Below are 14,155 nucleotides of genomic sequence, written 5' to 3' on the forward strand. Positions count from 1 at the left end.
TGTCAAATAAATGAATAAAATCTTAAAAAAAAAAAAAGAAAGAGAATGTCGAGTCACAAGGTGGATGGATATTTTTGTGAACTTAGATTTGCATAGGACATTAGGCCCTGAGCATAAATAAGCATGTGAGTGATTTAGAATCACTGGATGGATTACTGTATATTGGCTTGACTTGATTTCAAATCCCCTAGTTTATGACAAGGACTAGCAACAGTTGTTTTTAGAAGTAAAGTTGTTTTGACAGAACAATGAAGAAAGTTGGGTCAGGATGGCATCTTCTTCTCTGTTCCCACCCTTAAGAACTTGGTACCTCAGCTCCATGGGGGGGCTTCAGAATAAAAACATAAGAAGAAACTATGGCAAGGGGACGTTTAGACTGTAACTAAGAGTGAGGACTATCCAGAGTGTTCCATCTGGGCAAGACTACACTTTGCTGATCTAGACAGGTCTGAAGCAGGGTAATTAGCTCCTCCTGAGATAATGGAACTCTTACATTAGCTCCTCCTGAGATAATGGAACTCTTACCAACAGCAACAAAAGCTACCCAGGGACGAGAAGGTCATCCATTGTGTGGTGATCACCAGTGGCCTTGTTCTCTAGTGATGTGTTCTATCAGCAAAGGCCTCTTACTTTTGCGCTGGGCGCTGGCATGTCTGCCCTTGGTTGGTTAAGTGCTCTCTTCCAGTTCCTCTAAAAGGTACACCTCAGTTTATTTATTTATTTAAAAGATTTTATTTATTCATGAGTGGGGGAGAAGCAGGCTCTCCACTGAGCAAGAGCCCAACGTGGGGCTCTATCCCTGGACTCTGGGATCATAACCTGAGCTGAAGGCAAACGTTTAATGGACTGAGCCACTCAGGCGCCCTACACCTCAATTCACCTCAATTTAAATTGGACTTTATTCACCTCACCTTGCCTGGAACAAACAATGTCACCCATCTAACGCTGGGCTAGAGTAGATTATGAATTTACTGGCTACCAGAAGACATTATACTGTGCACTATTGGCTTGTGAAATTTGCAGTGGACCCATGTTAAATACACTGTGCAAAGACAAGGTCAGTCTGTGAGCATTATTTGTGTCCCACCACAAAACAGCCTTCAGTGGGAGTATGTGCATTTGTGTGGTTAGGGCTTAGAACTTAGGCAGAGGCAAAGTACCACCAATAGCCTACTCCTGTGATCCAGTCTTGCCCGACACTGCCCAATCCCTGAATTCCGACTCCCCTGACCTGGCTCCCTGCGGGGGCAGTCTGCATGCTATCCACCATGCTTGGCAGCCGGATCCTCCCAGGCCTTGGAGTCAGGGCTCATCCCCAGCCACTAGTATTGCCCCCTTCCTCCCCAACAATAGCTCGCAGGCATCCACCGAAATCACCAAAAATCAGTTGCCATTGTATTTACGGTTTGCTGGGGTCTCAAGCTTCTGCAGCTGTCCAGGCTCCCAGGTATATCTTACTGGAAGCTACCTCAGCCCATCCACCCAATTCAGCCCTGGGAGGGCAGGCCAGATTCCTCTTGCTCTGCCTTCAAGTGGAATGTGTGCATTTTTGTAGGCCAGGGCTTAGAATTGGGTGGATTCCAGGTACCCCCCAAAACCCCCTCCTGTGACCCAGTCTGGTCTGACATTGTCCTTCTCCTAGGTCCCTGGCCTCCCTGACCTGCACCTCCCAAGCATGGACAGTCCATACCCTGTCAGCTGGCCACTAGCCTCAGTGCCCTACAGACCTGCAGAGCTCAAGCAGTACCAGACCACCTACCTAGCTTCCAGGATGGGGAGCCTACCCACTGAAATCATTCTAAGGAGGCAGCCTTAAACTGGTGACTGTCAATCCTCATTTGGATGGAGTCTGGGCTTCTCCAGCCAAAAAGGTTCAGGAGTTGTTAGTGGAGAAGACCCTAGCCAGCCCTCCCTGCCCCATCCCGGCAAGGCAGTCCAGATTTCTCCAGTTCTGCTTTGGCAGGACTATGTGCACTTGTGCAGATTAAGCCCTAGAAGTAGAGGGATGCCAGGTACATCCAACAGCGTACTCCTGTGAGCTAGCCTTGCACGACATTGTCTGGTTCTAGGCCAGGAGCTACCTCAACCTGTGCTGGCCTATGCATGTACCGTCCACTCAGTGTCTGCCACCCTTGGGCTGCTGGGGCACACTGGTCCTGTGAAGATCCTGCTGTGCCCCAACTTTCTGAAAGACCTCAGAGTGGACAGAGCCATCCCTTCAAAAATACTTCTGAGGCAGCAGCTTTAAACTGGTGATAGAAGTCCCCATTTGGACCATCTGATGAGGTCTAGAACTTCTCCAGGAACCAAGGCATCCAGGGTGGTATGTGTTATTTGAGGAATACTGCAGCCAGTATTCCCAGCCCTGCTCTGTCAAGGCAGTCCAGATTCTTCAAGCTACACCTTCATGGGGTATACACACGTTTGTTTTGGTAAGGGCTTGGAAGTAGGCAGACACCTTGTTTCTCCAACAGGCCCCTCCCATGAGCAGACCTCTCAAAAAATGTGTTCTGTCCCAGGTCCCTGGCTACCCTGACCTGCATCGCCCAAACACATGCAGACAATGCCTGGTGAGGTGGCCTTGTACAGCTAGGCTCTCACGGGCTGTGGAACCCAGGCCACCAGCAGCCCCCTGCATAGATGTCAGGCTCAAAGTATTTTCAAATGGCATCAAGATAGGCTGTGGATGACAGATTTTTCTGCCTTGTTGTTTGAATGTCTCTGGTGATTTTTTTTTTTTATTTTTTATTTTTTCCAATTTATTTATTTTCAGAAAAACAGTATTCATTATTTTTTCACCACACCCAGTGCTCCATGCAAGCTGTGCCCTCTATAATACCCACCACCTGGTACCCCAACCTCCCACCCCCCCACCACTTCAAACCCCTCAGATTGTTTTTCAGAGTCCATAGTCTCTCATGGTTCATCTCCCCTGGTGATTTTTTGAGTGGCCCATAGAGTAATAGGCACAAAGATTGTCTATTATGAGTTATTGTGATTTCTCTGAAGGTTGTATCAAGTCATCTATATTTAGTTTGCAGGGCCTCAGGAAAAAGGTCAGCTTTGGTTCTCAATGACTCCAAGTCAAAACGAGGGGGAAAATACTGGAAATGTTAGTTTGGAGAGTTGCAGTCAGACATTAGAGGAAATTAGAATTCAGAGTCTAGTTTAGTTTACAGGTAGAAAACAAAATCTCAAAGACAATCAATGGACCTAAAATCTAATAAACACAAAAGTGTTACTGACATAATTTTTCGTTCTAAAGTCACCCTCATTTTCAAAGTTAGCCAAATTAAGACTGATTTACTTATAGATTTGCTTTTAATAATTAATTACATTAATAATTATTAATTATATAATAATAATAATGATTAATGATTCTTTACATAAGGACACCAAAATAGACACCAAAAATAGAGATGGATCCTACAGGCTCTTCTGTGCTAGAACTTTTCACTAGGATCTGCAGATCGAACTTTAACAGCCTCTTAAGGCAAAGAGGCCAAGCTAAGTTCTTGTCATCAGACTTCACTTGCAATACCCACAGATTAGGGTTACTTCCTCTTTTCCCAAAGTCCCCAAAATATCCTAGGTTTTTGCACCTCTCAGGAAGTGACCTTCTTTACATACCTGGTAAGGCTGCTGGGAACCCAGTAAGCAATGCTTCAGGCTGATATTTCCAAGGGGTCTTATGGTTCCATAAAGCCAACCTCAGTTCCTTAAATTTACACAAGTAAATATATTGCCATGAAAATATAAATACTCACCGAGTTTCCAAATTCTGAAGGGATTAGGTAGGGAGAAGTGTTTGAATTCTGCTTGCAAAGGTGTAAATCAGCCTAAGAGAAAGTTTCTTTAAATCTGGAAAAACAAAACATTAAAAAGGTCAGCAATGTTTTGAACCAAAAGTCGTATAAGTTAGAGTCCTCCTCAGTTTATTCAGCCCCATATAATTAAATTTTTGGCTTGAATGTGGGGTTTTATTAATTCTGGAAATTTTTTTTAACCAGTTCAGTTTTATGATCTTAAGGTTATCAGAAATCTGTATTCTAGAGATTTTTAGGAATTTTATACAATTTCTACAACACTTGTTTTAACAACATACATCTACACAAATGTAATCAAAGCAGGTTTACCATTATTTATTTGATAATGTGTCCCATGTAATTTAGTAAACCAAAGAAGCCTATTCAGTTTCATACCTCTTTTCTGAGGACAGATTTGTTTCATGGACCCTCCAAACTGAACTGAAGTTCAATTCGTCTGTGATCAGTCACTTCATTTTAGAATTTGATTTGGGGAAGTTTGTCAAAACATATCAAAAGGTTTGGGAGAGTGGGGGAATATGGCCAAGTAGGAAGATCCTGAGCTCACCTTGTGCCATGGACACACTGAGGCAGCAACTGCATCTACTACTACTAACTCTGAAAATGACCCAAAAACGGGCAGAGAGGATCTTCCCCAGCGAGGGAAGAGAGGACCACATCAGAAAGAGGAAGAGGGGTAAAGACAAGATCAGGAACCAAAACCCAGCAGGACTAAGCACAAATGGGAGAGACAGCCCAAGCACAGAGGAGTGAGGATATCAGAGGCCACACTGGGCATCCCCACCCCCTGGGACCTGCCCTGGCAAGAGGACTCCCTATAATTTCTGGCTTGGAAAATCTATGGGGCTAACTCCAGGAGCTTTAAAAATCGGTGGTGCTTAATTCTGGGAGAGGTGGAGAATGACAGGAAACACAGTCCCTCCCCTTAAAGAACCAGGACAATAAATAACTTGGCCTGAGACAGCAACAAAGTAGCAGTTTTTGAAAAGTGCCTGGAGTATATATGAGGGAGACTCATTCACTCATCTTAGAACATGTGCTGGAGGGGCAGGAACTGTAGTAGATTTCTCTGGGAACAAATATGTGGGTGGGCTCCATTTTTCTTGCCCTCCTTCAGCCTAGACAGCTGGGCTCCTACAAGAGCCAGTTCTAACACCCTTCCCCAATTCAGCATTCCCCTGCAGCTCTGCCCCATCCAATTCATCAGTTTTGGTAGACACCCTTCCAAAGTGGCTTCTGCCCTGCCCCACCTGACAGGCAACACTGGCTGGGGCCAGCGACCCTCTAAAGGGACTCCTGCCCTCAGGCAAAGGGAAGATAACCACACCTACCCTTACACCCACAAATCCCACAGGTTAGCTGGCCTCGGGGGAAGCAAGAGGCGCTCGTTGGTGCACCTGCAAGGATCACAGAGGCTAACTGCAGACAGCTAGGCTGAATGCCAGCCCCACCTGCCGGCAATCCCACAGGGGCTGCAGCTGGCCTCTCATCAGCACAGGGAGCAAACCCTGCCCACAGCACCTGGAGTAAATAAATTGGGTCATTACAGCAAGCTGGGCTGCAGCCAAGCCCCACCCACTAGCATGCCCACAGCAATCACAACACAGCCACACAAAAGGGTGCAGGCAGTCCATGCAGGGAATACCCCTGGGGCACCTTATTCTGGTGACTAGGGGAACTGCACTACAGGGCGCCAAAGAACGTGTTCTACACGTGCTCATGACTATCAAGACCAGGAGACATAACGATCTACCTAATACATATGAACAAAAAGAGAAAAGGAGGAAACAAAGGTCTCACAAATTAAAGAACAAAACAATACTGCAGAAAAAGAGCAAAACGAAGTGGAGATAAGAAATATGCCTGATAAAGAGATTAAAGTCATGTTCATAAAGATACTCACTGGACTCAAGAAAAGCGAATGAACTCAGAATGTCAATTAAGAGAGAAAAAAATATATTAAAAAATGAGAGCTGAAGAATAACTGAAAAAATATAAATAAAAATCTAAAAATCGAACAGTTTAGATTATGCAGAAGAACAGATCATTAATCTGGAAGACAGGGTAATGGAAAATAAGCAAGCTGAACAGTAAAAAGAAAAACAGTAAATAATAAATGAGAGCAGGCTTAGGGACTTTTGCTGTATCATAAAGTATAATAACATTCACATTATAGGGATCCCAGAAGGAAAAGAATGAGAGAGGCAGGCAAAAAACTTATTTGAAGGAATAATAATGGAAAACTTTCCTAATCTGGGGAAGGAAACAAATATCCAGCTCCAGGAAGCAGAAAAAGCCCCTAAGAAGATAAACCCAAGGAGGTCCACACAAAGACATATAGTAACTGAAATGGCAAAAATTACTGATGAGATTTCACTTATTTGTGGAGCATAACAAATAGCATGGAGGACATGGGGAGTTAGAGAGGAGAAGGGAGTTGGGGGAAATTGGAAGGGTAGGTGAACCATGAGACTATGGACTCTGAAAAATAATCTGAGGGGTATGGAGTGGTGGCGGGGGTGGGAGGTTGGGGGAACCGGGTGATGGGTATTAGAGAGGGCACGGATTGCATGGAGCACTGGGTGTGGTGCAAAAATAATGAATACTGTTATGCTGAAAATTAAAAAAAAGTATATAATCCCAATAAATAAAAAAATAAATAAATAAAGCTGTGCACCATAAAAAAAAAAAAATTACTGATGAGAGAATCATAAAAGCAGCAAGAGAAAAGCAAATAGTAACATACAAGTGAAAACACAGAAGACTATTTTTCACCAGAATCTTTGCAGGCCTGAAGGGAGGGGGCAGGATATGTTCAAAATACTGAAAGGAAGAAACCACAATCAAGAATACTCTATCCAGCAAGTGCGTCATTCAGAAATAAAGGAGAGATAAAAAGTTTCCCAGACAAACAAAAGTTAAAGGAGTTCATCACCACTCTACCAGCCTTATAAGAAATGTTAAGGGGAACTCTTTAAGTAGAGAGAAAAGGCCATATGAAAAAAAATTTCAATTGCAATTTGCAACAGCTGGAATAGTTCTGGAAGGTATAATGCTATGTAAAATAAGACAGCAGAGAAAGACTAATACCACAGGATTTCACTAATATGTGGAAGCTTAAAAAACAAAAGAAATGAACAAACAAAATCAGATCCATAAAACTGAAGAACAAACTGGTGGAGGCCAGAGGGGAAGGGAGTGGGAGATACAGACTTCCAGTTTTGTCACAGACACTAAAGTACAACACAGAGAATGAAGTCAATGGTACCGTCATAAGGACAGATGGTGACAGATGGTAGCTATAACCGTGCTGAGCATCACATAACATACGGTTATTGATCACACTGTTGTGCTCCTGAAACTCATACAATGTTGTATGTCAGGTACACTTCAATAATAAAAACATGTATCAGAAAGTCTGAAAATGTGTTTCAATAGCCTCACAGACCAGTATGGAACCATACATAACTATCTTTAGAAAGTGACAAGAAAATATCTCAGAGGCAAAAACAGAAGGTTGTATAGCTGTGAGCAAAACTTAGTTTTTAGTAAGAAAAGCATTCCTTGATCATTACAGACCTGATGATAAAGATATGCAGCATAGGAAATTATTTTGATAAAACATAGCATCCTTATTTTCTAAGCAGATAATTTTAAAAGGTTAAAAACAAGTTTTATAATCTCTTATCAAAAGCAGATCAATCATTCAAGAACACGTCATCCTTTTCACAAAGAGAAACCCAAATTTGAGTTTTGCACACGTGTACTTTTGACATGAAAACTCACTTAACTTTAATCTAATCTTATTCAGTGCTGACCACATGTACAATTCCTTTAAGATTCATTGTGATAAACCTCTTACAACTTAATTTTTTATATTCAGATTTTGTCTTATTTTTTTTTTTAGCCTTCTTTAGGACAAAATTACTTTCCTCTCCCTCAACAAAAAGGCATTTGTCTTCCTCATACTCTCTTTTACCAAAAGCATATATCCTGCTTTTCCTGCATATGGACATGATTCCCTTATTATGTCTAGCAGATTAAACTATATATATATTACTACTCAACTCTTAGAAACCTTCATGAAAATCAAGTGGCAAGCTATTGTGAACTGTTAGTCATTTTTTTTTTTTTTAGTTTGGCAAATTTATGAATACTTTTGTAACTTCTAGAAACACATACTTCTTCATAGGACAATCTCTCAGTAAGCACAAAATATATTACTCCGTAACAGGGAAGTCAAAAGTAGACAAACCTATGTTTAGTAATTAATGTTCTATTATGTTATTTGGAAATGATGTGGATATTCAATAAATTCAACTTAAAATTTTACTAAATTGATGAGTTAAGATTACCAAAAAGTTTTGCAAGTCTTTTTTTTTTTTTTAAAGATACCATTAAATATCATTGTTGCTAAAAAGTTTATAAACGGAGTGCCTGGGTGGCTCAGTGGGTTAAGCTTCTGCCTTCGACTCAGGTCATGATCTCAGCATCCTGGGATTGAGCCCCGCATCGGGCTCTCTGCTCAGCGGGGACCCTGCTTCCTCCTCTCTCTTCCTGCCTCTCTGCTTACTTGTGATCTCTCGCTCTCTGTGAAATAAATAAATAAAATCTTTTAAAAAAAAGTTTATAAACTCTTATTCTACTTACCTAATAATTTGTTCCCAAGAATTATGTTTAGATTATCCGAAGAAACTTCAGGAGATAGTAAACAAAATCAGCTATCAGTTCTCTCCCTCTGTACCCCACCCCCATCAAAAATAAGTAAATCTTAAAAAAAACTATACCTACAAGCATTTGAAAGGACAAGGCACACTTTAGGGATTGGTAAAATAGGTGGACTTTGACTTGTTGCCATAGTTATATTTCTGGTTTTGTGGAGATTTGCAAGACAAAGACAGTTATTTTTAATTCCTGTAAAGAATGGCATTATAACCTAAATATCAAGGGACTGACCACCTTTTTAAACTTGCTTCTTTATATCAGGGAGATTTTTTAACTAAAACAGGAAATATGCTTTATTTCCCGCACCTGGTGGGAAATATGCCTTAGTAAAGTCTGTACAAAGCATCTTTTTTTTTTTTTTTAAAGATTTTATTTATTTATGTGACAGACAGAGATTACAAGCAGGCAGAGAGGCAGGCAGAGAGAGGGGAGGAAGCAGGCTCCCCGCTGAGCAGAGAGCCCGATGTGGGGCTCAATCCCAGGACTCTGAGATCATGACCTGAGCCGAAGGCAGCGGCTTAACCCACTGAGCCACCCAGGCGCCCCTGTACAAAGCATCTTAACAAAAGCCTCTGATTACACAATTCAACCATGGTTTCTGTTAGTCCCTGAACGCTGACTTTCCACTGATTGTTTGCAAGAGGGCCTCGGAACATTTTGGCCATCAGTTTTCTCTGTGAAGAAGGGTATAGTGAATGGCCACTCATCTTTCTAGTTCTTCCCTAAATTTGGTAGGAACTTCTGAAAATTGAGGTAAAGGTAAATTATTTTATAATTTAAAATATCTGCTGCTGTTCAGGGGACACAAATTGTATTTATGTGTCTGTCTTGGGGAGGGTGTTGGGGGGTGTCCTGGGATACACCTACAGAAGACATTGCATAGAAATGCCTGAAGCAGGGCACCTGGGTGACTCAGTGGGTTAAACCCTCTGCCTTCGGCTCAGGTCATGATCCCAGGGTCCTGGGATCTAGCCCTGCATCGGGCTCTCTGCTCGGCAGGCAGCCTTCTTCCTCTTCTCTCTCCTGTCTCTCTGCCTGCCTCTCTGCCTACTTGTGATCTCTGTCTGTCAAATAAAATTTAAAAAAAAAAAAGAAAAAGAAAAAGAAAAAAGAAAGAAATGCCTGAAGCTGCCAGAGCGTGATGACAGAGCCATGAAAAGTAGGAGCAAAACAAGTTTTACTGCCAGTCTTTGGGGACTTTTAAAAAATTCATTCCCTGCCTTTCAGCATTTATTTAAGTAACCAGTGTTAAAATTAATAAAGGGAAACCTCAGAGTGGAACTAAGAGGTTTGAAAAGAAGAGCTCTCACGTTCTACCACTCCTGGTCGTCAGTGGCAGAATCAACAGAATTGACTAAACCTTGCTCAGGGAGAGGACTTTACACTTCAACAGGAGGAAGGAAGGCTTCCTCCTTCCCCCCAGCAACAGCCCAGCAAACAAGAGACAGTCACAACTCAGCCGATGAAAAGCCATTATACTTCCAGCACCAAGTTTACTCTGGTGGACTTTTGGTTTTCAACAGCTATCCCAATTCCCCACTTTGCTCTACAAGGATAATTCTTTTCCTTTGTTCCAAGGACTTGCCATATGCTTGCCCCAGGTTGGAATTTTTTGCTACTCCCAATAAACCCATCTTTTGATGGTAAAATAACTGGCAATTTAATTTTTATTTAAAAAATTTTTTTTGTAATTTATTTTTAAGGTTCACACCTGCATACTTCAAACCTTGAGATTAGACCACAGTGTTCTCTATAATCTTGTCGGGAAAGAAAAAAAAAAAAAAAAAGAACACTATAAAAAAAAATGAAAATAAATAAATTGGAAAAAAAAAAAAAGAACACTATAAAAAAAAAAAAATCTTGTCGGGAAAGGAAAATTAAAATAGGCAAATGGGGCCAGATTCTGAGAAGGGGAATTTACATTGGATGTGGACATTCATTTTTGTCTTAAGTCTAATTTTTGTTTTTTCTTTTTCTTTAAGTCTTTTCAAGAGAGTCCCAAAAGCTAACCACTATACTAATAATTAAGAACACTCTATATATTTTTTCATTAAAATATAATTTAAAGGCTCCATCATCTGGCAATGATAAGTAGAATCTTGTTTTTTTTAAGAATTTATTTATTTGACAGAGATCACAAGTAGGCAGAGAGGCACACAGAGAGAGTGGGGAAGCAGGCTCCCTGCCGAGCAGAGAGCCCGATGTAGGGCTTCATGGAAGGACCCTGGGATCATGACCTGAGCTGAAGGCAGAGGCTTAACCCATTGAGCCATGCAGGCACCCCGAGTACGATCTTATTAATCTCAACAGTGACTCAACCAATAATCCTTTTTATGGGAAGACACAGAAGCAACTTTCCAGGCTTAGACCATTGACCCAGGAGGCAACGCCTGAAGAGGGAAAAAATAATGCAACTCCGTTACCCAAAATTTTACTCACCAAAATAGTCTAAGACAGCAAAGGCCTTCATTGCACAGGCAGCAAAGATAGTGTAGAGAAAATGGTACCTTCAAGTCTCTCAGAAAAATGTGAGATACCTTCTCACAAATCTGTGACACGGGACAGGCACTCCTGTAATGACACTTTTCCAGAACTAACAAAGGTTAAGATGACAAGTGTTCTTTATCAGCTGGGACCTCTTAGAACACAATCCCTTGTGACCAGGCATGAGCAGACAATGAAAATACTGTTTATAACTCTGAGTCTCAGAACACCACTCTATTTGACAGGACACCAAGGTGCACCCTGATAAGTGAACCCTTTTTGGTGTGGAGACCAGAGACCATATTCTCACTGGTCACAAAGGCAAGCTCTTAGGACATAAAAAAGACAAAAGGAAAAACTATGGCCATCTCTGGATGGAAATGGATCTCTAAGCCAAGAGAACTCTACTAACGTCACCAGAATCCTTAAAGCCAAGAAACCAGTTTCACAAATATTTCCTTCTGCTCATCTAAATTTAGCCCGTGCAGGCAGAGATCCAGGAGGGGATGTGGTGGTGGGGATTCTTGACTTCCACCAGCTTTTGTCAGATGCCCCATCATCTCTCAGCCGCAGCAGTGTCCTGCCAGTTAGCGTGTATCCTGCCAACTCTGCCAGCTGTTGAGGAGGAAAAGTATGCTCTACCCTGGAAGATTCTTCCAGGTGATCTAAGATTTAAATTGACAAGACACAGATTCACAGGAGAAAAACAAAGTTTAATTCTGTGCACAGAGAGGCCTGATATTAACACTGAGATCCAAGGAAACCACCAAGGTGGGCAGCTACGAGACTTTTCTTAGACACAGAAATAACACATCAGTGATGAATTGATAGTACAAAGAAAACTTAGAATTTCTTTAAAACTGAAGCTTGCAAATATAACAGAATTTGAGCTGGGGTAGTAAAATTGGTAAAATTAGCAAGGGGTTTACCCAGACTTCCTAACTCTGAATTCTAGATCTCTGGTGATACTGATGTCTCTACCACCTGGTAAAGGGAAGGTACATTTTACGGGGGAGACTTATTTTTTGCTTTGTGGAGACAAAGTGAAGTCTGGGTATTATACATGCACTGGGCATTCTATAAGGAACTTTAACTCAAAATAATCAATACGCTGAGGTGGCGTGTTTTGTGGTAGCCTGGCCTTGACGCCACAAGTGCATTTGTGGACATTAGGACTTGGATTTAGGCAGATGCCTTGAACCTCCAGTAGCCCACTCCTACAACCCAGCCTCTCCTGACTCTCACCAAGTTCCAGATTCCCAGCTCCCCTGAACTGTGCTGTCAAGGCACCTAGAGTTGGAAGCCCTTTAGCCAACCTCCAAAAGCCAGGGCCCAGCAGTCCAGGGTAGCTGAATCTTGACCCCCAAATACCTGCATAGATTCAGTGTGGAAGTTACCCTCAGCAAACATCACCCTGGGGCAGTAACTGCAAATTGGAGACAGTCCCTTGCCATTTGGACTTGCTGCCTATGATGTCCAGAGCTTTCCCAGATAACGGGTCTCCCAGGAGTCTCTTATTAGAGGATACCCTGGCCAACCCTCCCAGCCCTGCCTTGCCAAAACTGTCCAAGTCACCTAGAGCTCTGCCTTCAAAGGGGTTATTGCCCATTGGGTAGGCTAGGGCTTGTGGGTCCTCCTATACCTTTCCCTGTGAAAATGAGTAAACGAAACTTCATTTAAAATGGAGTCGGGTGTGCCTGCGTGGCTCAGTCTGTTAAGCATCTGCCTTTGGCCCAGGTCATGATCCCAGAGTGCTGGGATGGAGTCCTACATCGGGCTTCCTGCTCAGCAGAGAGTCTGTTTCTCATTTTCCCTCTGCCCCTCCCCCCTGCTCATGCGTGTTCTCTCTTTCTCTCTCTCATGCACCCGCTCTCTCTCCTCCTCTCTCAAATAAAATTGAAATAAATAAATGGAGTCAGGAAGCTCTGGAAGAGGGAGCACTCACGCACTTACCACTCCTTGCAGCCCGCATAACCCGCAGAAGGAACGGAATTCTTATCTTGACAGTGTGAGATATCTTTACAGGAATTTTATCTCCTGCTTTTCAGAGAAAGAAGGAAGATCTTGTTCAGCCCCAGCAACAAAAACGGACCATTGCTTGCAGCCAGTGAGAAGTTGTCACAACCTCAAGTTCTTATTCTTCTACAATGAACTTTTGTTCAAAACAACCCTCCCCACTTTTCTCCTAAAATTTAATAAAAGCTGACCCTCCCTCTGACTCTCTGTACTCACCAATGGTTTGCCATAGTTTGCTTGTCCCAAATTGCAATTCCTCTGCTATTCCCGGAGAAACTCATTTTGCTAATAAAACAACTGGCTTTGAGTCCCCTTGGGTTTTGTGCGCTCTTTGTATTGTGAGCTCTCTGGGTTTATTTGGGATTGGTTTTTGTTTTTATGAAGGCATCACCCTTCCTGGTGAGGATGCTTTTGTTTGTTGTTTGGAGCTTCCTGGTACGTTACTCATTGTATTCAAAAGGGAGGAAAACACATGATTCACAGTGTTTTAGAAGAATTATTAAAAAATAAGGCCTCTCCCAGTTAAGACATCTTAGGGAATCCAAAGGCAAGTTAGCTTCCACCTGGCTCTTTAATCAACATCTTTTGCCTTTCTTGAAAAATGCATAAACTTTTGAAGAATTTGGAATTGTAATGGCCATCTTCTCAAAACTTTTAGATAAATCCACCTTAAGGAGCCTCCTTAAAAGAGGATTACAAACTTCATGAGGACAATGAAATGCATTCTTTGATGTGCAGAATCTTCTAAAGACAAAATGACTTTTTAAAAGTTCTGAATGGATCCTTACAGCATGCAAATAAATAAACTTTAATAAAAGACTTTGGTCATCTCAGCAAGAGACATTAACTTAGTCCACTTGCACAATTTGGATCTCATTAAGGTGAACCCTTGAATAAAGCAGGGGTTAGGGACCCCAACCCCACACAGTCAAAAAGGCATGTATGACATTTGACTCCCCCAAAACTTAACTATTAATAGCCTACTGTTAATGATGAAGGAAAGATGTTGGTGTTTGGAGCCCAAGGCCAAGAAAGAATTCTTGAGACATCTTTGGTGCAAAAGGTGGTTTTACTAAAGCAAGGGGACAGGACCCGGAGCGGAA

The 14,155-nt window shown here is 42.1% G+C and overlaps 1 long non-coding RNA gene across 6 annotated transcripts in view; it reads right to left on the minus strand.

The window, feature by feature from the left end:
- LOC122908639 overlaps positions 1-13,383 on the minus strand; it is a 51,598-nt gene extending 38,215 nt beyond the window's left edge. For 2 of the 6 annotated variants that reach the window (XR_006384994.1, XR_006384998.1), the window contains exons 1-3: positions 13,269-13,383; positions 12,990-13,073; positions 3,768-3,861 (exon numbers count right to left, since the gene is read on the minus strand). This is a non-coding gene — a long non-coding RNA (uncharacterized LOC122908639). Of the gene's footprint in view, positions 1-3,767; positions 3,862-8,477; positions 8,504-10,991; positions 11,135-12,989; positions 13,077-13,268 lie in introns of those variants that run through there. The other 4 variants (XR_006384996.1, XR_006384995.1, XR_006384997.1 and 1 more) reach the window with 4 other exon arrangements.
- Between the last annotated feature and the right edge of the window lie 772 nt (positions 13,384-14,155).

This window comes from Neovison vison, chromosome 6, assembly GCF_020171115.1.
Source record: "Neovison vison isolate M4711 chromosome 6, ASM_NN_V1, whole genome shotgun sequence".
NCBI classification, from domain to species: Eukaryota; Metazoa; Chordata; class Mammalia; order Carnivora; family Mustelidae; genus Neogale; species Neogale vison.